The 27,693-nt window shown below is 38.0% G+C and overlaps 1 protein-coding gene and 1 long non-coding RNA gene across 2 annotated transcripts in view; one reads left to right on the top strand and one right to left on the bottom strand.

Annotated features, from left to right (window-relative positions):
* GNAI1 (G protein subunit alpha i1) overlaps nucleotides 1-27,693 on the top strand; it is a 312,759-nt gene that overhangs the window by 156,520 nt on the left and 128,546 nt on the right. The gene's annotated exons all lie outside the window — the stretch shown is intronic.
* LOC148110416 (uncharacterized) lies at nucleotides 205-26,856 on the bottom strand. The gene is made up of 3 exons (XR_015724034.1): nucleotides 26,611-26,856; nucleotides 24,743-24,810; nucleotides 205-628 (listed from the first exon to the last, which is right to left on the bottom strand). It is a non-coding gene; the product is annotated as an uncharacterized LOC148110416 (long non-coding RNA).

Raw genomic sequence — 27,693 nt, 5'->3', positions numbered from 1 at the left:
TGCTTGGCAGGGATTCTCTGATAGAGATTCTCTCCCTTTTCCCCTCTCTCTCCCCCTCCTCCCCCACTTGCTCTCTCGTTTGCTCTTTCTCTCTCTAAAATATTAAATAAAATAAAAAAAAAAAAAAGGAAAACATAGGCAAAGCAAAATGGAACGAGGGCCTAAGTGCCTGATGCGTAACAAGGCCGAGCCCCGACTCCAGGCTTGCAGCAAAGAAGTGTAATTCACGAGGCAACCAAATGAGAAGACGGAAGAAAAATCTCAAGTCTTTCTCCCCAGAAAAAAAAAAGCGGGGGAGAGAGAAGGGGAAAAAAGAGAAGGACAGGCGTGGGGTGGGGGGATTCTTTGGCAGGGAGAGCGTGGGCAGACGTGGTCAATCACAAGCTACAAAGTGGGAGGTAAAGACGATGCAATCGTTGATCTACTCAGCGCAGTTGCTCGTGATGCTTTCCGTGGCATGTTCACAAGATGGGGGCGTTGGCACAACCAGGGGTGGGGATTTCAGGCTCCTTGACATCAGAAGGTCACCTATCAGACACTGGAGCAGGGCTGGCAGTAGGGTCGGTGGTCTGCATGGGTCCGAAGTGGACGGAGGTGGGCCTCGGTTCAAGGAGGACAGCCAGGCTACCTGCCGCGGAGAAGCAGACAGTTCAAAGTCTATGAAAAGACACAGGCCCCAGGTTACAGTGTACTTTACCCTAACTACCCTAAACATAATTTAGCCTAGTTTTAAACAGATTAAAAGTAAAACTTTAATTGTGAAGCACCCGTTTCAAAAGCTGATCCCAGCACTGTTTAGATGGTAGCTCTCGAAGTGTTCCTGGACTAGCCTTACCATCACTACCTGGAAACGGGTTAAAAATGCAAATTTAGCAATTTGGGAATTCTTGAGTTTTAATGAGCACCCCCTCCCCCACCCCGCACTGTTTCCTATGCAGAGTGAGAAACACTGGTCTAGAGCAAGACTTTGCACTCTGGCTAAACATTGAAATCACCTACAGAGCTTAAACCAGGATTTTAAGAGTGAGATGTCTGGAAGCACTTGAACTGGGAGAAGCCCTCTGATGTAAGGTAGTGTTTGCAGAAAGGGAATGGTCAAAATAGTAATATTGCCATTTATGAAGCACTAGTTAAAATACAAGGACCATCTGTGTGCTTTGGAAACATGTTGTTTCTTAATTATCATAAACCACAACCAGGTTGGGGTAAAAAACAATGTATACATGTACAGGGTTATGTAGGGATGTCACCCCCAGAGAACTACACCCTTTGGACTCCACCTCTAAGCACATTCATATTAATCAAGTTTATTAGATTTGCGTAAAGGAACCCAAGAGCCAATTTATGAATCCAAGCTGGAAATGTTCCCAAAGAAGACCAGATGTGTTTTTGTGCAATGTGATCCAAGTGTTTTCTTAACTATTGGCATGGTACATGAGAAAGCAAACGATAAACAGAAGTTCCTTAAGGAATCTGGATTCTGATGAATTGCGTATTAAAACATGAAGCCACATCACACACTAATCGTGATTTTGCTACTGAGAGTGGGCTATCATCCTTTGTCTACGCTGTATCCTCCTCCACGGCCATACTCATGGACTAGAGTCTGTAAGGAACCGCAGCTGAACCCTCCAATGGCCATCAGAGTGATGTTTCTCAAAACCAGATACACATTAAAACCACCTGGAAGACTTTGTTTTTTAGCATCAATGTCTAGATTCTATATCCAGAGACATTACGTTGAAGTGGGCCCCAGATGTGAGCATTTGTTAAAATTTCCCCGGGTGATTCTAATGCATCCAGGGTTGCACACCTCTGCCCTGGAGTCCATGCTTCTCAACCTTGGCTAAATATTAGCCCAGCGATTCCCACAGCCTGCCGCAGAAACACCTGGGGGAGAAGATAAGTGGTTTGGGACTTCGCGTCCTCTAAGCAGTGGAAATAGAAACTGGGCATGACTAATGTGTGCCCAGTTGCTGATTCTAGTTTCAAATGATGGAACTATATTTGAAACAATACAGATACCATAGTCTGATACATGGGGAGAGCTATAAGACAGAACTTATATAATGGATAAGGAGAATTTTGTTTTTTAGTGAAGAACATGGATGTCTATAGCTCACATCTGATCTGATTCTCTGGAAGCTATTTTGCAGCTCTGTAAAGTGTAGATAGCTGATAACTGTGGAAAATGATTATTGTCTATAGACATGCACATCATGTCTGTCTGGAAAAGGATCTAATTTCTTCCTTTCTCCACTCCAGAAGGAGGTACTTTTACCTCCATTTGCACAATAATTTAACAATGAATGTGTCTGTTTTTCTACGTTTCCTTTGAACTAGTGGTTAGACATTACCAGTTTCATCATTAGGTTAAATAAAATTAACACATTTATTTTTATGTCTCCATGGGAGACCACTCTCTAGAAGTTATTTTTTTTTATATTTTATTTATTTGACAGAGAGATAGACAGCATGGGTGCACAAGCAGGGGAAGTGGCAGGCAGAGGGAATAGCAGGCTCCTGGCTGAGCAGTGAGCCTGACGTGAGACTCAATCCCAGGACCCTGGGATCATGATCTGAGCCTAAGGCAGATGTTTAACCGACTGAGCCACCCAGGCATCATCTAGAAGTTATTTTTTAAGGTAATATAATAGTTTTGATTATTTTACTCCTTCAAATAAGGATAGCAGCAAGAGACGTTTTTTCAAAGGAACATTTAAGCTAAGCATTTTAAATTGCACCAGTTTGATGTTCAATAAAAATATTTTAGGTATTCTGTGCTTACCAAGATGCAATACAAAAAATATAAATTGAGTGATTCCCGGAATCATTTCATCCTAAATAGGAATGTAGTAACTATTTTGTGGTATTAGGAAAAAAAAAAAAAAAAAGTTTTTCTAAAGGAAATATCAGAGTCAACCACTAGGTGGCAAAGTAGCATTTGTGATGTCGAATATCAAGCAATGCCTGAAATCAGTTCAGTTTATTATCATTTAAAAAAAAAAATGTTCCCTGGACTCTGATTCTGTAACATTTTATATATTTGACCTCATTCAAATGACACTATCTGTAGCTCATATTCTCAAGAAAAAACAATCTTCGCAATAAATTTGAAAACAGCACAAGAAGTTTAAAAACATTGTCTTGAACCATCTATTCTGAAATCAGCTAAATTTAAATTTAAAATGTGTTTTTATATAGCAAAGTTCTCAAGCTGAAAGGGACCTTGGATGTCATCTAGAATAAGACTTTTTAATGTTGTAACTGATTTTAAAATATTCTCGATCATTAAAAAAAAATATTCTTGATCATTAATTATTCCAGCTCCTGTTAAACAGTTTTACTTAGAGAAAATGCACTGCCTCACATGGCAGCATAATCATACAGTTTTCAATTTCTTTATTTTTTAATTAGGCTTTATATAAGCAAAAATATGTAATTCATCTCCATCTACACACTACTTAAAATTTTTAAAAATATTAATCCTTGGGGCACCTGGAGGCTCAGTTGGTTGGGCGTCTGCCTTCGGCTCAGGTCATGATCCCAGGGTTCTGGGATGGAGCCCCATGTCAGGCTCTCTGATCGGCAGGGAGCCTGCTTCTCCCTCTCCCTGCCTCTCTCTCTCAAATGGTAGAATCTTAAAAAAAAAAAAAAAAAAAAAAAAAAAATATATATATATATATATATATATATATATATATATATATATATATATAATCTCCTTAGCCCATTTTAAAGCAGTTTTATTATTCTGTCAGAAAATTGTATTTTATATGGAGTTGAATTCTGAGCTCCCAAACTTCAGAGAAAAAAAATAGTTAAAGCTTGACATTCTAAAGGAGGAAACATTTATGACCTTTCAAGGTAAATGAAAGGGAGATACCTAAAAGATGTCAGAATGTCCTATTAGTATATATCTGTGATAAATCAATATATTTCTCCTTCACCTGAAAATATCCCCCCCAAAAAAGGAAAATAAATCCACAGACTATAGTTTCAGTGAAATTATAGATATCGATAGACTCCATATGAGTAAAGGCTCTCAAAGAGAGCAGAGATGTGTCAAAAACAACACAGAAGTGAGAAAATACAGTAAAAGGTAAAAGGGTCCAGCTCTGCCCCACACCTCTATCTTTATTTAACACGATAGCTTGGGGGTTTATTTTTCCTTTTGCTTTTTGTTTTTCATTTTATTTTCATTTCAGTTTTTGAAAATGTTTAATTTGTCTTCTAGGTCATATGTTCAATCTGATAGATCAGTCTTAATCCATCATCCTTCTTAATAGGGAAACTCTAGGGCCATTTCCACTAACACAGGCCTACTGTATTCTTTTTGCTTAGTAATAAATTAACACAAACTTCGTAGCTTAAAACACCTCCGTGTACTATTACCCAGTTTCTATAGGTCAGGAGTCCAAGTATGACTTAGCTGGGTCCTCTGTTTAGGGTCTTGCAAGGTTACAATCAAGGTATTCTGAGCTTAGAAAATTTAATTCATTCAAAATAGTATAAATCACAAGCTTGAAATCCCTTTTCTTAACAATGGCAAAGTGTTCAACTGCCAAGATCACTGGTACAGAGTTACAATTTAAGAGTATTACATATACCCGCGCATTCCAAATTCAACCTGTAACAGACACATTTCAGTGAGATAATTGGTAAAATGTTTCACACACACACACACACACACACACACACAATTAATTACCTTGCCTGCATATGTGTGCGTTATGTTTTGCTGGGGGTGCTATTTACCCCACTAAAGCACCATAAGCCCCTTCAAAGTAGCCGCACTCCTGAATATAGTGCAGTTCCTCTGGGGTTAGTTTGCTGGGGATGAGGAAGTAGAAATGAGACAACGGAAAACTCTTCGTAACGTTTGCTTTATGCTTCCAACGTTGTCTACACTTTCTCTGCCATGAGGCTGCTGGAATGCTGAACACCGACATCACATGAGAATGCCATGAAGTAGAGGCAAAAGGCATTTGTTCACCAAAACTCAACACAGGTTCATTTAAATAGCTGAATTTAATTATAAGGAAACTATAGCTCAATATTTCTGCAGACAAAAATACTAGGTATGGGACACACATAGATATTTAACAAGGATTCTTGAAAATAAAAGAACATAATAACTTATTAATAGGTCAAGAAGTCAAAAATAAGCAAACATAAAGAGCAGAGACCTATCCATGCAGCTAGACATATCTTGTATCAAAATAACATCCTCTCCAAATGATGAAGACTTTGCTCCATTCATTTTTAGTATTTATTGCTTAGAGCAATATCTAGCTTTGTTTTGTCATTTGTAGATAACCATTGTCACCCATGTGCATGCTGTGGGATTGTAAATTCACCTTTGCGATTCTAAAACTTCCCCAAGTGTATCAAGTCTTGGCCTTTTGTTAACTTTATTGTTTGGGTTCTCCGAAACCCAGAAATCTAAATACTCAACTCTTTCTGCAACTGCCTCTTGTCCACTCTGCCCTTCCTTTCTGTAGTTCCTAGTTTATGCCTGTCTCATCCTCTGGGTCCGAATCATTTCTCCTACTATTTTCAACTCTTTATTCTTGATTGTTGTTTTGTTGTTATTGCTATCTACACATTTATTTTATTCTATTTTTTCAAGATGTCAAGAGTTTTAACGTCCTCAAAGGTCATATAGTTTACTTGCCAACACTTCCTTTGGTCTTTGTTCAGAACCTATTAACCCTCTCTTTATTTCCTCGTGACAGTACACACCTTGATTCCCAACCCCTGTTGCCCCCATCCCTCCACCCTCCTCCCCTTTGGTGACCATCAGTTTGTTCTCTATGGTTAAGAGTCTGTTTCTCGGTTTGCTTCTCTCTCTATTTGTCCTTGTTCATTTGTTTTGTTTCTCAAATTCCTCATACGAGTGATTCATATGGTATTTATATTTCTCTTATTCAGTTCACTTAGCATTATACTCTGTAGCTCTGTCCATGTTGTTGCAAATGGTAATATTTCATTATTTTTTGTGGCTGAGTAATATTCCATTGTGTGTGTGTGTGTGTGTGTGTGTGTGTGTATTATATACATGTACATATATACTTCTTTATTCATCTATCCATGGACACTTGGGCTGCGTCCATATCTTGGCCATTGTAAATAATGCTGCAGTAAACATACAGGTGCATGTATCCTTTTCAATTAGTGTTTTTGTAGTTTGGGGGTAAATACCAGGTAGTGCAATTCCTGGATCAAAGGGTAGTTCTATTTTTAATTTTTTGAGGAACTGTGATACGGTTTTCCACAGTGGCTGCAACAATTTGCATTCCTAGCAACACTGCAAGAGGGTTTCTTTTTCTCCACATCCTCACCAACTCTTGCCATTTCTTACATTTTTAATTTTAGCCATTCTGACAGGTGTGAGGCGATATCTCATGGTACTGTTGATATGCATTGCCCTGATGATGAGTGATGTTGAGCATCTTTCCATGGGTCTGTTGGCCATCTGGATGTCTTCTTTAGAGAAATGTCTGTCCACGTCTTCTGCCTTTTTTAAATTGGATGATTTGTTCTTTGGATATTGAGTTGTATCAGTTCTTTGTATATTTTGGATACTAACCCTTTATCGGATATGTCATTTGCAAATATCTTCTCCCATTCAGTTGGTTACTTTTTAGTTTGGTCGATGCTTTTCTTCACTATGCAGACAGTTTTCATTTTGATGTAGTCCCAATAGTTTATTTTTGTTTTTATTTCCCTTGCTTCAGGGAAACGTTGCTACAGTCTGTGTCAGACAATATTGCGTGTGCTCTCTTCAAGGATTTTTATGTTTTCAGATCTCACGCTTAGGTCTTCAACCCATTTTTGAATTTATTTTTGTTTATGGTGTAAGGAAGTGGTCCAGTTTCATTCTTTTGCATGTAGCAGTCCAGTTTTCCCAATACTATTTGCTAAAGAAACTTTTTCCCATTGTATATTCATTCTTCCTTTGTCAGAAGATTAATTGACCATATAGCTGTGGGCTTACTTCTGGGTTTTCTATTCTATTCTTTTGATCTATGTGTCTATTTTTTATGCCAGTGCCATATTATTTTGATTACCACAGCTTTGTAATGTAACTTGAAATCTGGAATTATGATACCTCCAGTTTAGTTTCTCAAGATTGCTTTGGCTATTTGGGGTCTTTTGTGGTTCCAAACAAATTTTAGGATTGTTTTTACTAGTTCTATGAAAAAATGCTGTTGGTATTGTGATAGGGATTGCATTAAATCTGTAGATTGCTTTAGGTGGTAAGTCACTTTAACAATATTTGTTTTTCCAACCCATGACATGGAATGTCTTTCCATTTCTTTTTATCATTTTCAATTTCTTTCATCAGTGTTTTATAGTTTTCAGAGTATAGGTCTTTCACCTCTTTGGCTAAGTTTATTCCTAGATATTTTATTGTTTTTGGTGCAATTGTAAATGAGTTTGATTTCTTAATTCTCTTTCTGCTGCTTCATTATTAGTGTCTAAGAATGCAACAGATTTCTGTATATTAATTTTATATCCTGTGACTTTACCAAATCAATTTATCAGTTCTGACAGTTTTTTTGTGGAGTCTTTAGTGTTTTCTACATGTAATATCATGTCGTCTGTGAGACTTTTATTTCTTCCTTATCAATTTGGATGCCTTTTCTTTCTTTTTGTTGTCTAATTGCTGTGGCTAGAACTTCCAGGACTATGTTGAATAAAAGAGGTGAGAGTGGACATCCTTGTCATGTTCCTGACCTTAGGGGAAAAGCTCTTAGTATGATGTTGGCTGTGAGTTTTTCATACAAGAACTTTATTATGTTGAGGTATGTTCCCTCTAAACCTACTTTGTTGAGGATTTTTATCATGAATAGATGTTGTATTTTGTCAAATGCTTTTTCTACATCTATTGAAATGATCATATGGTTTTTATCCTTTCTCATATTGATGTGAGGTATCATGTTGATTGTTTTACAAATACCAAACCACCTTTGCATCCCAAAGAATAAATCCCACTTGATCGTGGTGTATGATTTTTTATTATACACTGGATTTGGTTTGCTTATATTTTGTTGAGAATTTTTATATCTATATCCATGAGACATATTGGTCTGTATTTTTCTTTTTTGTGTGACGTCTTTATCTGGTTTTGGTATCAGGGTAATACTGCCCTCTTAGAATGAACACAGAAGTTTTCCTTCCTCTTGTATTTTTTGGAATAGTTTGAGAAGAATGGGTAATAATTCTTCTTTAAATGTTTGGTACAATTCACCCGTGAAGCCATCTGGTCCTGGACTTTTGTTTTTTGGGAGTTTTTCGATTATTGATTTAATTTCATTGCTCGTAATTGGTCTGTTCAAATTTTCTATTTCTTCCTGCTTTAGTCTCGGTAGATTATATGTTTCTAGGAATTTATCCATTTCTTCTCAGTTGTATAATTTGTTAGCATATAGGTTTTCCTAATTTTCTCTTATAATTGTTTGTATTTCTGCGGTGGTGGTTATTACTTCTCTTTCGTTAATAATTTTGTTTATTTAGTTCCTCAGTCTTTTATTTTTTTAATGAGTCTTCCTAGAGGTTTGTCAATTTTGTTGATCTTTTCAGAAAACCAGCTCCTGGCTTCATTGATCTGTTCTATTGCTGTTTTAGTTTCTATATCATTTATTTCTGCTCTAATATTTATTATTTCCTTCCTTCTACTGGGTTTGGGTTTTGTTTACTGTTCTTTTTTTCTAGCTCCTTTAGGTGTAAGGTTAAGTTGTTTATTTGAGATTTTTCTTGTTTCTTGAGGTAGGCCTCAATTGCTATAAACTTCCCTCTCAGAACCACTTTTGCTGCATCCCAAAGATTTTGGATCATTGTGCTTTCATTTTCAATTGTTTCATGTATTTTTTAATTTCTTCTTTGATATCTTGATTGACCAATTTATTGTTTATTAGCATGTTATTTAACCTCTCTCCAGAGAGGTTATTTGTGCTCTCTCCAGATTTTTTCCTGTGGTTGATTTCTAGTTTCATAGTGTGGTCAGGAAAAAAAAATGGTATGACTTTGATTTTTTTTTTAATTTGTTGAGACTTGTATTGTGGCCCAATATGTGATCTATTCTGGAAAACATTCCATGTTCACTTGAAAAGAATGTATGTTTTGCTGTTTTAGGGTGATATGTTCTGAATATGTCTGTTAAATCCATCTGGTCCAATGTGTCATTCAAAGTCACCATTTCCTTGTTGACTTCCAGTTTGGATGATCTGTCCATTGGTGTAACTAGGGTGTTAAAGTCCCTTACTCTTATTGTATTACTATCGATTAGTTCTTTTATGTTTATTATTAACTCTTTTATGTATTTGGGTGCTCCCATGTTGGGTGCATAAATATTTGGAATCGTTATATTCTCTGGTTGGATCGTCCCCTTTATTCTTATTGTAGTGTTCTTCTGTATCTCTTGTTACAGAATTTTTAAAGTCTATTTTGTCTGATATAAGTATTGTTTCCCTGGCTTTCTTTTGGCATCCATTTGCATGATAGATGTTTTTCCATCCTCTCACTTTCATTCTGCAGGTGTGAAATGAGTGTCCCATGAGTGTCTTGTAGGCAGCATAGGTGGGTCTTGTTTTTTTTTTTTTCATCCATTTTGTCATCCTTTTTCTTTTGCTTGGAGCATTTAGTCCATTTACATTTGATAGATATGCATTTTTTGCCATTTTGTTACTTGTTTCGTGGTTGTTTCTATAGATTTTCTCTGATCATTCTCTTACTCTCTTTCACAGTTTGTTGGCTTTCTGTAGTGATATAGTTGGATTCCTTTCTCTTTACTCTTTGCATATCCCGACTGGTTTTGACTTGCGGTTACCATTAGGTTCGTATATAACATCTTCTGCGCATAGCAGCCTATATTAAGTTGATGGTCACTTAAGTTTAAACCCATTCTTTCCTCCTCTCCTTCCCATGTTTTAGGTATATGGTGTCATATTTTACATCCTTTTATTTTATGAATCTTGAATGATTTTTACACAAATATTTATTTTTACTGCTTTTATGTTTTTTTACTTTTCATATTCTCATTTATGGTCTTCCTTTCCACTCAAAGAGTCCCCTTTAATATTTCTTGTGGGGGTGGTTTGGTGGTCATGACCTCCTTTAGTTTTTATTTGAGAAACTCTTTATCTCTCCTTCTATTCTGAATGATAGCCTTGCTGGAGAGAATATTCTGGCTGCAGATTTTTCCCTTTTAGCACTTTGAATATGTCATGCCACTCTTCTGGCCTGCAAAGTTTCTGCTGAAAAATCCACTAATAGCCTTATGGGGTTTCCCCTTGTATATAGCTGTCTTCTTTTCTCTTACTGTTTTTAATTTTTTTTTTCTTTATTGCTGCTTTTTGCCGTTTTAATTACCATGTGTCTTTGTGTGGCCCTCCTCGGGTTGAATTTTTGGAGGATCTCTGTGCCTCCTGTATCTGGATATCTGTTTTCTTCCCCAGATTAGGGAAGTTTTCAGCTATTATTTCTTCAAATAAATTTCCTGCCCCCTATCTCTTCTTCTTCTTCTGAGATCCTTATAATGCAGATGATATTACACTTGATGGAGTACATGAGTTCCCTAAGACTAGACTCAGCTTGAAGAATCTCTGTGCTTGTCCTTTGCTCAGCTTGGTTACTTACCATTACTCTGTCTTCCAGGTTGCTGGTTCACTCCTTTACTTCATCTAGCCTGTTGTTTATTCCATCAAGTGTATTTTTAGTTTCATTTATTGTGTTCTTGATCTCTGATTGGTTCTTTTTTATCGCTATGCTAAGAGTCTCACTGATGTTCTCCACTCTTTTCTCCAGTCTAGTGAGTGTCTTTTGATCATTACTTTAAATTCTCTATCAGGCATATTACTTACATCCATTTTGCTTTGGTCTCTTGCTGTGGTTTGATCCTGTTCTTTCATTTGGAAGATGTTGCTCTGTCTCATTTTATCTGACTCCCTGTTTCTGTTTCTATGTGTTAGGAAGGTCGGCCACTTCTCTTGCTCTCAACGATAACAGCCTTATGAAGAAGTCCTGTAGTGTCCCCTTTTCCCCAGGGAGTGGCTTCTGCGCATGTTTTGTGGGCTCTGCTGTCCAGTCATGGCCTCTTTTTCCTTCAGCCCAGTTTCTGCACAGGCCCTCTTTGGCTATTGTGGGCAGCAAGGTGTGCAGGGGTCTGCTTATGAAATGAGACCTGCTCCTGCTGCCAGAACGGAGATCTAGCAAAATGTGCAGGTCAGGAGATGTGTTGTTGTCAGTTTTTGCTGGTCTTCCAGGGGAGAGGCCCGCAGCTCCGGGACTGAGGGACCTGTGACTGGAAAGGGTGGATCTGCTAAAACGCACAGTTGGGGGCAGGCAGGCAGTGATGCAAACAAGTTAGTAAAAGTGTGGGCTTTGTGCGGGTTCCTGCAGGTGGCTGTGGTTTATGGCAGGGGGCAGGGAAGTGACACCTGCCAGCTCCCCAGTTCCTGGAAGGGTTCTCCGCTTGATCCCCGTCTCTCCAGGCCACCCTCTAGATAAGCAAATCACTCTCCCTCCTGTCTACCTTTGGCTGTTTTTCAAACTGCTGGCTCTATGCTGTATCTACCAGGCTGTTTATCACGCTGTCTCTTTAAGGGTGGGGGCTCTGCTTCTTAATGCCGGTCAGACTCTCCCTGAGCGCAGCCAGCTGATTTTTTAAATTCCAGCATTTAAGTCCTGCTGGTTTTAAGAACTCAAGAGATTAGGTGCCTCTCACTTTCAAAGGCAAATATTATAGAGATTCCTCCTCCCTGCTCCTGGGCTCCCTGGTGTGAAAGTCTGTTCTCTGCCCTTCTCTGCACCACCAGCTCCCTCCCTGCCGAGGACAACCAGGGTTCATTTTACTCCCAGACCAAGTCTTCACTCTTTTTCCGATGTGGCCTCTTCCCCATGTGTAAAATTAATAAATATTATTGGCCTTTCCGTGTTAAGTATTATAAGTTATAGAAGATAGGCAGAATCCTGACATTCGTATTCACAAGGGGGGGGGAGGAGAAAGAATAAAGTACTAAGCTTAAGTGGAAAACAGCTGTTTTTCAACATTCAGTTCAACAAATATTTCTTAAGGTTTGTAAATGTGACTTCAGGTTTTCTAAGCATAAAATAAGGCCTATTTCATCAATTTGGTACATATAACTAAAATCTTTAAATGTAAATCTAGTAAAAAATCAGGAGATCAAATAACATGGTAGCGGATGGCCAGGTAGGATACTTACTTCCTAATCGTATTTACCATATTTTGCTATAGATTTCAATGTCTTAGGAGATATCTCCTTGAATAGGTCAGTATTCCAGAATGACCTCTAGATTACGCAGCTAAAGATGTGGAGACAGGTGCCTGGCTCTGAAACAGTCTCTAGTAAACAATAAAGACTTTCTTCCAGAAGACTGCTGGAAGTCACCCGAAATTCATACACATGTCCTGCTTGATGCAGGCCCTAATCCAATTCAGGTTCAGATTATAGACGACACTAAATTGCCAGTGTGGTCACCGGCTTTTGACTGGGCTCTAAGATCCTTTTGCCTACCTGGTTTTGCCTCTAGTATTTAACCTCTCCTTCCTTCTACCCCATTGGTTCATGCCCTCCACCCCATTCCTTTCTCTCTCTCTTGCTCTGGTTTGGAAAAATATCTCAGTACTATACTTGTCAGAATTACAAAATATTCTTTACATGTATTTATTTTGTAAATACGAATGTCAGGATTCTGCCTATGTCTATAACTTATAGTACTTAACAGGGTAAGGTGAATAATAGTTATTAATTTTACACAGAAATCACTATATGCAGATGGGTGAGAGATACTTGCTTAGGGAAAATTTAGTAGGTCTATATTGGTATTGTAAACCAAGTATAGTAGGAATTATTTTAATAAAAACTTGGAAAACAAAATCCAGAAATTCAAATCACATAATCTTGTCCTTGAAAGGAATAAAGCTGTACAGATTGCAAACAGCTTTCTATACTTGAAAGCATTTAAAATAATTTTTACATATTTTATAAATGAAGAATAAAATTCATCACAATACCAATAACTGACTCCATATACTTCAGAAACTGACTGGACAATCTGAGCCTCCTGTATAACTGTGATATTAATGTGCTTCCACTTTGCAATTGCTTCTGGGTTTTTTTGTTGTTGTTAACGTCATTACTTAAATTAGAGTAAAAAGTCCATTTATACCTGTCTTGACCATTGTCCTTTCTAAGCCACACTGTGCCCTCTACTGCCTCTAGTGATATAAACCAGGTGACGCTTCTCCCTCGCCACATATAGGTGTGACAGGATCCTATGGCATTTTCTCACAGAGAGCTGGGGCATTCATATTCTCCTGCACAGAAATTTGAATTGAAAACATACGGGGAAAATGAAGCCATTATCAGTGGGAAATAAAGCTAAAATAATGCCGTGAGGTAGATTTGGGGTCAGCAATGGTATGCTGAGCTGCGGTGATGAGGAGAAAAAAAACCTCTAAAAAGGAAAATAGTGAGGATATGAATAAGCAGGTGGTAAGAGGTAGAGAAATGCAGTTAGAGAAGAACTGTGTTTTCAGCATTTCTACAACCCCCAGCAGACTTGAGGCTTATGGAAAACTTGAGATGTTAAGGCCTAAGTCTCAATGGGAGGAGTTATGGGAGACTATACATTACATATTTCTAGGTGGCCTAGAAGCTACAAAATTTTCCCCAAGGTGTTTTGGTATTTGTCACCATCTCAACCATCATTACCATTTACAGCTGTTTGCCCTAATATAACATTTTAGTCTCTATTGTTTATTAAGCTAATACAGCAATTTCCTTACAGAATTGCTATTTTTTAAAATGTCATTTGCAATCTTCATCACTACCAACTCACTAAACGACTGTTCTCAGCTGATTTGAGACTTTCATGCACCACAGAAAGGATGTAAAGGAAAATCCTTATTCAAATGCCAATTCTTCAGAGAATTGAGGCCTGACTGACCAGAGTAAATAAATTTCACATCCAAAATCAGTGTGATCCAAGCAAAGGAAGCAACTAGCACCAAGTCCCTGACACAAAAATGAATTGAACACCTTCATTTTAAGAGGAGAAACTGAGATACTGGGAATCGAAGATCACACAGCAAAACTGGGACTCAAACCAAAATATTTTTACTCAAAGTACATTTATCTTCCTAAAGGAATGAAAAACCAAGATGGAATGTGCATGGATTACATAGTCTCTATAAAATCACATTTACCTTCTCAGATATCGTCAATCATTCCCATGGTGGAAAAAGAACATCCTATAAAAGATAGCATTAATCAAATGAAATAGCATAAAAGTCACATAGGAGAGGGGAATTCAATAATATAGGAAATGTTAATTACATATTGTAAAAAGTAGATTTACGAAGATTATATCGTCTGTCTTTCTCCGACTCTTCTGCTCCAAAGACACTAGAGGAGTCTGAGCTATGCAGGCTGTGGTAGTTGGGGGGGGTGTGGCGGGAGGCAGTGTGGAATACCAGAACCGTTATGCAATGAGGAGGGCATCTGTGCTAGGAGGTGCCCTGACATTGAATGTGGGAGCCGCAGCAGAGTGAGGAGGGCTTTTGCATAGGGAGGTGGCCAGCTCAGGGTGTCAGAGACCAAGAGAGGTTGGGAGGGCTTCCATGCAGGCACTGGCCTGGTGAAGAATGTCATAACCCCGGCAGGGAAAAGGAAGTGTTAGTGCAGGGACAGTGGTGAAAGTGGCAGGAGATTATATACAGGTCAGAGGTTATATTCAGAGAGACTGATAAAATTAATAACTAGGAATAATGAGAGTCTGGTTTCTTACTGTCAATGGAGAGAAGGACTGATATGAAAAAGAAGACAACTAGAAGGAATCCTATGGTGTTCAAATTTGCAGATACCAGTGCTAATGCAAAGTTTTAGATAGGCAGGTAGGTAGATAGCTATAGATATAAATGCATATATATATATATATATATATATATACATACATACACACACACACACATACATACATACAGTGTGTGTGTGTGTGTGTGTATACCTGGCACCCAGACCTTGATTTCTAATATTTTTTACTGAAAGGAACCAGGACTCCTTGTAAAAATAAAAACATAAAAAAAGGGAAGAAAAACAAAATGAAAGAAGGCTGATTTCAATAAGTCTGGGGAAAAAAAGTATAAGATGAATCTGGAACACATTGCTGCATCAGAAAGAAAGGAAATGTTCAGAGAGTAATGGGGAACTGTCAAAAGGGCACAGAAGCCAAATGAAATGACTCCCACTGCTCACATCTCGGATAATTGGAGCCTCAAAATAAATGATATTAATGTATTATAATCCTTTGAATAAAATAGAAACCCACAAGTCTGTATTATATAAATTAGAATTTTGATAAGGAACAGGGTATTTGTATTATTCATCATACAGACTGTCTCTTCCCTCATGTTTTTCCTTTCTTGGTTCTCCTCTGCCACTGTCCCCATCTTCTTCTCTTGGTATTCCCTGGTCCATCCTCAGCCCTAAGCACATCTTACACTAAACAGTCAGTGAGTAAATTCAAATAACCTTGAAATTTAGGAGTTCTCCTTGATTCTCCCTTTCCCTAAATCCCTACCTCCAGAAAACAGTCATTTTTATTAATTGTATTTTTTTTTTTTTTACCATTTCCTAAAACTTTACCATCTATTCCAACCCAACTATTTCTACAGTAGTACAAGCCTAGATTCCTGCCTTCTTCCTACCCTCCCTGCTTCTAGTTCAGGTGTTAGCTTATTCTGACATTCATTCATCAAATATGTATTTAAATTCTATTATGTACCAGCACAAGACAGATCGTTCCCCACTCTCAGGCAACTTACAGTCTAGTGGTGATTAATGAGCTAAGTTAATAAATAATTATAAATTGATCTTTACAGTACGATCCTGATACTACCGGGGTTTGGGATAAGATGCAGCAGAAAAAGGATCTAACGAGGAGGATTATAAATGTTGTCACCAGGAAATCTGTAGTTGAGCTGTGGTCTGAAAACAAGAGTGGTTATTAATGGTGGGGCGGGTGGGATAGAAAATGCCGAAGGGTGTATGCTGCACATGCAAAAACACCAGAACGAGCCGATGCGGCTAAAGCATAGGGAAAGAGGGAGAGAGCGAGAGATGTGGATGAGGGATAATTGAAGGGAATATTAACATGAATCTAGATGCACTGGACCTGGTGGTGTTAGGTAGAGAGAGGTATTAAGGATAACGCCTGAATTTCTGATTTTAGCCACTAGTTGGATGTGATCATGTTATTTGCTTTGAAAAAGAACACCGGAGTAATCCCAGGCTTACAATGGGAGAGGAAGGAAAAGAACATAACTTTACTTTCAGTTTCAGGTATAATGGCTTTTATTTGGCACTAGAAGCTCTTAGTGGTGACACTGGAGCTCAGAGGAGACATGATGGACATAGGAATTGGAGAGTGGCTATAGAGGAAAAAAAGACTAAGGATTCAGAGAAGCTAAAGGAAGGAAGCCTTTCTCGGTGCAGGAAGTGATTAACAGCCCTAATTTCTGCTGACATATCGCATTAATAACTGAAATACATCCACTGAGATTGGCCATGTAAAGGTCACTGGTGGCTGTAGCATAAGTCACTTTAAAACTCTTCAACACGCCAGTCGATAGGTGGAGTGGTGGCTTGGCTTGACCGTATCGTGGGACATTCCCGACGGCCTCACCTCCGCCTCATGGCACTTCATCTCCTGACTTCTCAGTGCCCTCACCTATCAGTGCCCCCTTGGAAATATTACCATTCATTCAAGCCCCGATCTAAGTTCTTACCGTCAACAAACCTTTTACGCCTTGTGTTTTTACTTAGACACCGTGACTGTTAATGTGTTTTGTGACTTCTATACACACGTCTCTCCCCTTATAAAAATATTAGCTCTTTGAGGGCTAGGATCATATTTTGTTCTTCTCTGCTTCCTCAGTGACTTTGCACATGGGAAACAAACACGTGTTTAATTGTATTTTCTTAATTTCTGTTACTCACAACTTGCTTTTCAATGGCTCTCTTATTATCCTGTTTCTCTTTTTTATGAGCATTTCTGACAGAAGCTGACAAGATGTTTCCGAGTGAGCTTTGCCAGGTGTTGGCGCATTCGTGGAGTCACCATGGATACAAGTTCTGTTCCTTAGTTTTTAAGTCAAGAATCTTAATTTCACCAATCTATTGGTGGCCAGCTTCTATTCACAACCACCAAGTTTACGAGCCATGCTTAGAGTATATACACGTACGTGCATTCGTACTCTCAAGATGATACACATTCACATGCTAAATAGTCCAAGTTAAAGGATATTTGCATGATTATGAAACATAGAAAAGGTAATAAATACATTAACATTCAGCTTTTATGTGATTTCCATATTTGATGCTTTGACAAAGGGAAAAAAGAGTGAGAGAGGAGACAGAATCTGCAGAAACAATGATGAAATGGGAAGAACATAGTGTTTTTGAAAATCAAACAGACCAGGGCAGCGATTCCAACTGTGCCGCTTATAAGCTGCTTTATCTATGAACCAGGAAGGACAAAAACTACCAAACAGAGTTATTATGAAAATTAAATGAGTTAATTTATGAAAAGTTCCTAGACTATAATTTTCAGATGTAATATAACTATTGATTCTCCTTCTTTCATCCTTGTTTGTATCAATATATTCAATTCTATGTTCTCTTGTCTGTGTTCTCCACTTATCTGAGGAAATGCGTGTTTCCTACTCTCTTTACATCATTTTCCAGCTGAAGTGCTGGAAAATTATTTGTCAGCATTTTCTGGAATCATGGCAATAAGTGATCCAGAGACTCCGCGGTAACAGGAAAGCAAACATGACATTCTATACTGAAAAATCAAATGTAAACGTGCAAATAACTGATTCTACTTACCCTCCAAGCCCCGACCATCAAAACATGTTAGAATATCCAGAAGATAACTTTGGGAAAACTCTGTGTGTGCAGGTGAATATTCTAGACCTGTTTTATCTAGAGAGACAGAATTTGGGAACAAACAGATGTGTTCATGTTGAAAACTGGCCTCTGTGCTCAGGAGCCAAAATGAGTAACGGAGGACAGAGTTTGGGTGAAAAGAGGAACAATAGCTCTGTAGGTTGCTGGACAAAGGAAGCTGTAGCAGGCTAAGGGCTTCGAAACCACAAGCCCACCTGTAGGAAAGGGTTGGAGGGTAAAGGGATCTAACGGGTTTCCACAGGAATTGCGAAAGTGCTGCTGGCCTCCTTTGTCAGGTTTTCAGGGTGAATATGGGTTCCTGAAACAAAAGGCTAAGAAGAGGAAGGAGGGAAGGTTTGTGGAAGAGAAGAAAAAGGTTACTTAGTTTAAAATCGAACTTTGCTGAAACATTAGTAGAGCCATTTTGATGTTTTGTTCAACTTCATGCTTTTAAGCAATTTCATTAACACAAATTCTCTTAGGCCCTGGGCCTTGCTAACATACTGGGTTGGTTAATTTTGTGTGTCAACCTGAATACCCAGACATTTGGTTAAACATTATCCAGAGTGCCTTTAAGAGGGTGTTTCTGGATGAGATTAACATTTGAAGCGGTAGCCTGAATAAAAGTGATTGCCCTCCTTAATGTGGGTGGTCTTCTCTAGTTGGTCGAGACCCCGAGTAGAACAAACAGGCAGAATCTGCTTTGAGTAGGAGAGAACTTGCTTTGCCTAGTTGCCTTCAGCTGGAACATCTGTCCTTTCCTGCTTCAGACTCGAACCCAAAGAGTGACTCTTCTGGGGTCTCCAGCCTGCGAGCCTTCAGCTCTCCCGGGATTCAACTTGCATATTTTAGGACTTGTCAGCCTCTGTAATCCCCAAAAATCAATTCCTTGTAAGAAATCTTCTAATCGAGGGGAGCCTGGGTGGGTCAGTCCTTAAGCGTCTGCTTCGGCTCAGGGCATGATCCCAGGGTCCTCGGATCAAGCCCCGCATTGGGCTCCCTGCTCTGCTGGGAGCCACCTTCTTCCTCTCCCACTCCCCCTGCTTGTGTTCCCTCTCTCGCTGGCTGGCTGTCTCTCTCTCTGTCAAATAAATAAATAAAATCTTAAAAAAAAAAAAATCTTCTAATAGAGATAAGCGTATGGGGTGTGTGTGTGTGTGTGTGTATGTGTGTGTGTTGGTATATGTATGTCTATGTGTATTTATATCTAAATCCTTTTGGCTGTGTTTCCCTAGAGAACCCTACTACACCTATCTTGGAGAAACTGGCAGAATGAAGGAGCCTGGTGAGGGTTCTCCCTACAGCTGATCAAGCTCACTATAGATTTTCTTTAATACTTACTATTTCGACCACTGTCTCCAGTTATCTTGATTAAAAACATACGGTTACTTGACATAGTTAGAAGTCTTTGACAGCCTTTAAATATTTTCCAAGATACTCGGGTAAACAGATTTCTGAGTTGTTCTACAAAGGCGTATATTGTAGACGTTCTTCTCCTTGATATATTCAATAGTACCTTGACTTTTTTTTTTTTTTTACATTTGTGAGGAAATATTTAATCCATCCCAAAAGTACTTATAAAAAACATTGTTGAAGCTAATGCATGCTTTTTGAAATTCAGTGATTTAAAAAATGTCTCCCCATGTGCTCTGCTCTCCTCTGCACACATGGGCCCACAAACACTTGTACCATCCATAAATATTTAGATGAGAAAAGGAGCATCATATTTTATTTAGAATTAAAATCTAATTATGCTTTATTGAAAGTAGTTTGAATTTTAGTTAACCAGCTGCTGTCAAAATCTGCACCACACTTTTTTTTTTTCAGGTAGCTTATTTGCTGTGGAATTTTCCATAGAAAAAAATAAAATGCTACCTATGGTTCATTTTACATAATCTTTTGGAATTTTAGTAACAGATGAGCCATGGTATAAATTTTTAACTGAAAAAGGGCTCAAGAAGCAACATGCATTTGAGAAAACTAGTCATTATAGATAAACTTCCATCAGTAAAATAATCCTTATTACAGAATTAACTTTCTGATGTGAATCTTTTCCTAACTGATACACAGGGCTGAATAAATGACAAACTTAAAGACTTCCTTGTTTTCTCTCCCTTATGTCTAAAGGAAAATAAATTTCTTCATTTGTTCTTGTTAACAGCCAATTTTCAAAAAAGATAAAAATCATGATTCTCATACAGATATAAAAATGAACAGGTGTTAAGGATGTTATTTAACTTGTAATCAATGAAAAAACCTGGCAGATGTTATAACTCAGTCTGACGAGAATCCAAAGCTTAGACACATTTGTAGATAAGGAATATTGAAATAAATATGCAGATGGATGCAAACTGGTTTTTCCACAAGATGGGGAAGAAAGAGTAGAATCAGTTGAACCTTTACCCAGACAGGAAAGAATTTGTATGTCTACAAACAAGAATTATTTTGCATTGTTATGAGTTATCTATACACAGTTGCAAAATAGCTTCCATAGAATCAGAATAAGACAACCCGAAGAGGTGTCCTCTAAAATGTTAGAAATCCATAGTTTCCCACTAAAGCATAAATTTCTCTTTGCATTCAAAAACGTCAACTCAGGCTGGTCCCTATAGCTGTTGATAAGGGAAAATATTGGCATTTATCTAAAAACAGACAAAACCCCCAACTGCTTAATCTTGTGAGGTTAAACCTGGCTGAAACTTTCTTTTATTTCTTTATCCCTCTATTGAACCAATGAGGGATATTTATTTAAGCAATAAAAATAAATTGGGCTTCATTATTTAGCACAATCATATTTACACAGGCATCTAATACTTCTACAATCTGTTTCTTTAAATTGTAAAATATACATAACATAAAATTTTACCAGTGCAACCATTTTGAGCATACGATTCCTGGCATTAAATACATGAACATTGGTGTGTAACCATCACCCAGTCATCCCTTTTTATCCTAGACGTTTATAGGACATTTCTAGGAGGAAACTAGAATGAGGTAGGAGGAGGAAAAGGCTCCAATATGTTTGACATAAAGAACTGTTCTCCTTGTCAACATGTGTTTTTAAGAACATCCATCTCTCACTAACATATTACCATCTGTGAAATTTCATATGTCCACTAAAATTGGCCTGAAAAAATGGTCTGAAATTTAGAAAGATTATGACAGACCTGGTATCTGAGGCTTGTTTGCAAGTGAAAGTCTTGCTGGAAGGCCACCTTCAAAAGACTCTGTAACATGTCTTTGGTCTACTGACATAAAAGAAGCACCTATTGCTATACAATGAGAAAAAAATAGTTAAGACTCCATAAGAAAGAGCATGTGTGTGGATCTCATTGGCCACAATGTTTCCTCCCAAATCAGTGGAGTCACAGTCAAGGATCTGACACCATGTCTGTGGGGTTTCCTGACTACAGTTTCTTTTAATATGAGCAGATGCTTATACTGATCCCCAGACACCTTCTCCAGCCTGATTCTCCATTGCCTGATCGGAACACACTACTTATAAATCTAACTCTAATCAGATTCATTTGTTTAAAACAACAATACTAATAACACTAGCTCTCGCTTATAATGACAACTTACCAAATAGGTAGTATTGTATGGAATATGTATAGGTGATGAAATTGAGCCTTTGATTGGTTAAATAATTAACCCTTGTCATGAGGCAATTAAGTGGTTCACCTTTAAGATAGAGGTGATTCTTTGATTTCTTCACTCAGACTTTTATAAAAATATTGCAGCTAGGCAGACTAGATGTTAGAGCACAAAGATAAAAATATAAGAATTCAGGCCTTAAAAGGCTCAGTTGTGTGTAGAGTCAAATATGTTTAATGGGGTGGATTAAATTGGATGGATCTGGACTGGAAAAATTGTGTTTGGAGGAATTCACAAGCACTTCTTGCTCTTTACAGTGAATACTGAAATATCTTTAGGGAAGTTCTTTCTTTTGTTCTTAAAAACAACCCTTTGATGATAGCCAACAGGATATGATGAGGCAATTCCCTATGCGTTGTTCTTACAAGTTCTGATTACTGGTGAGCTGATTTCAAACCCCATGGTTTGAATTTACACAGAAATGTAAATCACGTGTGTCCCTGGATATTTAGAAAATATTTTCTATTTAAATGTGGATTTAGGTTGACCTGTATGTGAAGATTGTGATTTGTTCCTGGAATATCTTTCTGTTTTCGTCTAGGAACTTCCTCAAAAGAGAGATTGGTCTAAATCGCTCATATGAATGCACAGGAGGGCTCTTTTCTACTTATAACAGAGCACATATTACAATAAGGAATTGTGCCGGGTTTAGAGAAGGGCTCCTTAAGAGTGAGTAGGCTTTGTCCTAAGAATTGTGTTATTAAAAGCTGAGTAACCTGGGTTTTGAATGTGTGATATTGGTTGTCATGTGTGTTTTGCTCGTTCACGATGATGAGAATGTGTTACCTGGGAAGTAAAAGGATGAACCCTCCATCATCCCAGGCCAACACTACACTCTGTTCTAACAGGCCTATGGTGTAAAATTGAGAAATGTCTGTGGCTTCATGCTGGTGAAACTGACCGTCACTCTATAGGTAGGGACTGTGCGCAGCTTTTGTCCCGTGGGTTCTAAGACCCACCACTTAATGCAGGAGGGTGTTTATTCCAGGTGATGCACTCAGGCTATTCCAAGCCTTCTGTAAAATTCAGTTAAATTTCAAAGCTCAGTTTTAGTTGTACTATGGGGAATATACAACATTGATCTTCTAGGAAGCTGGGATGGGAATATCTGCTGAGATCACCATTGGATTTGGGCTACCCCCGAAGACAGGTCAGTCAAAGCTTTTCATGTGTTTCTTCCATTTTTGTGTTGCATGACAATTATTTATTCATTTTACTTGTCTGTTTGAATCTTTATCTTTCTCCTCCGATCAGACTGTAAGCTCCTTGAAAGAACTGACCATTTGTGTCTGGTTTGCCTAGCACAGTGACCAGTACGGAAGAGATGCTTAAAAAAAAAAAAATCTTGAATGAAAGCAGCAGTATTATTTACATGAGAGGTGGCAGTAAGCTGATAAGAAATCAGCCAAAGGAAAAGAAGAAATCTCAATTTAAAATCAAGTTTGCTTCATTTTGGAATTGAAATGGGAACATGCCCATAGGGATTTCAATAACCTAAAACAGGGAAGTCAAGTCATAGTTCAGTATAAGTCTGCATCCACATGTGAGGGAGGACATGGTCCCAATGAATAAATTTAAAGTAGTGGTGGGAGTCCAAATGATAAAGTTGCTTTATGATAATATTGCAAGAAATAGTATAATGCCCTGTGCTTATGATAAATATGTGTATGTGTGAGCCTAAAAAAATTCTCATTCCTCATATACTTACTCAAATCATGGACCATGTTAATAATCAACTAGTAGATAGTGTGAACTAGGAGATTTAAGATAACATGTGGGGTCTTTTTTGTTTTTGTCTTTTTTTGTTTTGTTTTTAGAGCAGGCAAGAGAGGGGTGGGAGGGGCAGAGAGAGAGAGAGGAAGAGAGAGAATCTTAAGCAGGCTCCATACCCAGCACAGAGCCCAAAGCAAGGCTGATCTCACAATCCTGAGACCATGACCTGAGCCTAAATCAAGGGGTGGACACTTAACCAACTGAGCCACCCAGAGATGTCCCCATGCTTTTTTATCTTTAAAGGGACTTCTCAAGAGGGTTTCCTACAAGTATGAAATAATTGTTAAAATTTATTCTACTGTTTTAAAAAGTGGGATTATGTTGTAGCTGCTTCTATATTTTAAAACACACTGGAAATATTTTGGTGTCTTAGTCTGTTTGGACTGCTATAAAAAAAACAGACACTGGGTAGCTTATAAACAACTGATTTTTATTTCTCACATTTCTGGAGGTTGGAAGTCTAAGAACAGGGTACCAGCAAGATGAAGGTCTAGTGAGGGCCCTCTTCTTGGTTGTAGACTGTTAACTTCTCCTGTATCTTTACATGGTGGAAGGGATCAGCAAACTCTCTGAGGCCTCTATTTATAAGGGCGCTAATCCCACTCATGAGGCTCCACTCTCATAATCTAATCACCTCACAAAGGTACCAACTAATATCATCACCTGGGGGTCAGGACTTCAACCTAGGAATTTTGAGAAAATAAGCATTCACGCCATAGTGCTTGGTTTTGTCAAAAGTAGGAGTGTTGGAAAACTAAAAAGAATGAGGGCAATTTAAAATAGTCACAATATTTTATGACCCAGTGAAGAGCTGCCTTGATGTTTTCATCAATAATAGAGTCAGTCAACCAAAATGCATCACCTGAGACCTTTGCGAGGGTACTTTACATGCCACCAAGTTATCCCCACTCTAAAACTGCAAGTGTCAATTCTAATATGATTGTTTAGCCATTACGTTACTGATTCAAAAATATATATTCATCAAGAATAAGGTTTTGGCTTTGTTTCTTTGGTTTCTTTCAAAATCTAGCATTCTCAGTATTTGCATTATGGATTTATTGTCAGTATCTGAGAAGCAGTGGAGAGAAATTCGTTTTAAAGTTACAGAAACATGAAATAAAGATGAAGTCTTAGCCATCTGATCTCCAAGGAGCTTCTGCAAGAAAGAGAACTGTAAGCAAATTAACATCAAGGGCATTAGCTTCCTGAGTCTTTAATTCATCTTCATTGTCAGAGGCTGCCTTGCAAACAAAAGGGAGCACATATGTGTTTACCTTTTCAAATCCTGACATGCCAAAGCTCTTCAGGAAATAACACCTTTATTACCTTCGTTTTACCTGTTTTGTTGTTGTTGTCCTTCCTCATATTTGTTATCTCCTTAGTAATCGATTTCACCGTCCATGCTCTATAAGCAAAATCAAGAAATATGATTTGGTAGATTACACAAATGGATTGTTTTGTGCAAGGTAGAAGCAGAAGTTTGCCAGCCTTCCCCCCCCACACACACACTTAATAGATTTTTTTCAGAAAATTCATCCCCAGAAAAGCATTTATCTTCAGTGGCTTAATCTTAAGGGTACCATCAACATTCTCAATAATTACCATATTCTAGTTCCCTTGTTTGATTGCCTTTTGTGCTCTTTGAGGAAGAACAATACAGCCTGTTTTCTCCTAGTGTTTTCCGAGAGCAATTTTATATCTTTAGAACAGGCTTCCAAATATCTTCTTGAATACAAAGAACTCTATTCTTCCATTTGATGTGACAGAATTGTACAGATAACCACCCATACACATCACTGGATTGTGAGGAGTAAATAGCACCCTTAAAATATTAAACACATTTAAAATTACTCACATCAATCATTTAAAATCTATTGTCACACTTCAAACATTTGAATTGGAAAATTTAAGCATTACCATTACAAAATATTAATAAAATACCCACTATGAACAGTTTCCCACCTAATAAAATTCAATTTTAAAGTCCACAAACTTCTGAAGACTTTATATTTTTTCTAATAGTTTTAATTATGACAGTATTTGTACTTTTAAAATTGAACTTGAAAATGAGAAACTCACCAGAAACTGATCTCATTTGTGAATTTGTAACACGATTGCAAGAAACAAATGAATTGGGCCCCAAAGAGATGTCAGTTGGACATAATTTTATACATTTCTAAACCACCTTCCTAGGTCACCAACATATTGACAATATTATTATAAATTATGTTTCTATATTGCATATTTTCTATTTTAGTCAACATGTAATTCAGTATTTATATTTATAACATAATCATATTTTTCTATTGTTCAAAAGAGCCTGCTTGGGTTTATGATTCTGTTACAAAGCTTGTGTTTGAATAATAAAGCAAATATTAGACTAATATTATGTTTAATTTTTAATGATAGTCATTTATAGCTATTTAAGGTTTTGTTGAGTTTTTCTTGTTACTTAATCCAGTCCTGTTTGGAATTTTATAAAATATTTTTAATCTATGTGTGTGTGCTGGAATCCCAACAGAATTTGCTGACTATACTTTACCTGTTATTTCTTTTGAAAGTAAAAGGAAGGTAGGATGGAAAGCACTTTTGCAAATAAGAGATGTACCAAAAAAATGCGTTTCAACAGGAAAATGCATCTTCTATACTCTACTCTTCTAGGTTAAAAGACTCCAATCCTGTTCATTGTCATTGAGCTATTTTGCAATTCTTTTTAATAAATTGTAGGTCGCTGATAATTGCACATTCTGGCTCTTCCACAAGTGATTTAATTCCTTTCCTCCACCTTCTGGAAAAGCCAGTTTTGTCTCCATTTGCAATTCATCTTGACATACTTTTATTCCATATTAATTCATACTGTTTTGACTTTTCCTTTGAAACACTTGTAGCCTCTGCCTCATATCATGAGTAAAATAAGTTCTTCAACATATGTTCACTTTTATATCTGCCTCAGAGTCCTTTTACCATTTTCTGGAAATTATCCTTCAACAGCATTTTCCTAAGATTATTGCCACAGTTGGATTATGCGGAAGCAGATGCTGAGGCAGAGATCGGGGTATACGGTATTTAGCAGACATTAGTAAGTGAAAGGGAAAGAGAGGAAGCAGAATTGGGCCAAGGAGTAAGTGGGATTGCAAAGCAGGCCCACCGTTGACTCTGCCAAGCTGGGATGTGGCCTGTGAAAGGTCCCCTATCTGCCACCTACCTCCTCCTGCTTCAGTCACTCCACGCAGGCTGGTCCGAGGACGGTGTCGGCAGAGGCGGCTCTCTGCCACTGAGGCAGACCTTGTACCGATCTTTCTTTCTCTTCCACATACATAACACTTCACCTAAAGACACCTACATATGGGATAACTTCTGATCTGCATTTTTGGGGTGTTTCGCAGGGCTGGGGAGCCCACACAGGAGACAGCTGGAAGCTATTTCCACATGGAACTGCTAGGCTATCAATAAGGCAACTGCACTTGGAAAGGACTTTGAACCCTTTCAACATAGCCCCACGCTCAACCTCTCCCCTTATCCAGGTCCCAGAAATGCCTGCAGCTTCCCCCAAACCAGGGACACTAGAGAAGTACAAAGTAGGAGAAGGTGGAGTGAAAAAAGGTGTGACTTGTCCAATTACAGTTTTAAAAATCCTGTATTTGCCAATTTCACCAGAACGTAGAACCAGGTGAGCATGTGGGCCGGTCCTCCCTCTGGCTGGGAAGGGGGCTCACCTTGAGACTCTGAAGCGTCATGCTCTCCACAGCCGGTCGATCTCCAAGTGGATCTGTGGACAGCGCCACAGGGGAGTGCGGAGATCGACGGCCACTCCTGCCGGAGGGAGTCCAAGAGAACCTTACGAAGGGCAGCTCTGATGTTGCAGGCAGACCGAGGCAACAGGTAGTGGGAAAATATTGATCTTAAAAATCAACAGGAAATACTTACCATGGGTGTAGCTTTCAAATATCTGGTATGGATAAACATTCTAAATTTGAATGTTTATCTCAACTCTAGTTGTTTTCAGAAAACTAATGACATTTGGCAAATAGAAATGTAAATATTCCTGGAATAAACTCTTTCATTCAATTGTTCCTTCCCCTATGAACTTTTGCCCGAAGAACACTTGCCTTATTTCAGAGTAAGGATGAGGCAAGTATTTAGGCTAGATTGTTTTTTTTTTTTAAGGTAGGTACGGGTTATCAATATTGTTCTGTTTGTAGTGATGATCCAAAAAATCAGTGTATCTTTAATTTCTCCCAGGCTTTAGTTCTTTACTGTTCTTCTTTCTTTACTCTCCATCCTCCAA

Source organism: Ursus americanus, chromosome 3 (assembly GCF_024610735.1).
Source record: "Ursus americanus isolate L20-20 chromosome 3, mUrsAme1.1.p, whole genome shotgun sequence".
In the NCBI taxonomy this organism is placed as follows: Eukaryota; Metazoa; Chordata; class Mammalia; order Carnivora; family Ursidae; genus Ursus; species Ursus americanus.
Note: the sequence above shows the minus strand (reverse complement) of the source record. Positions and strands in the feature narration are given on the sequence as shown.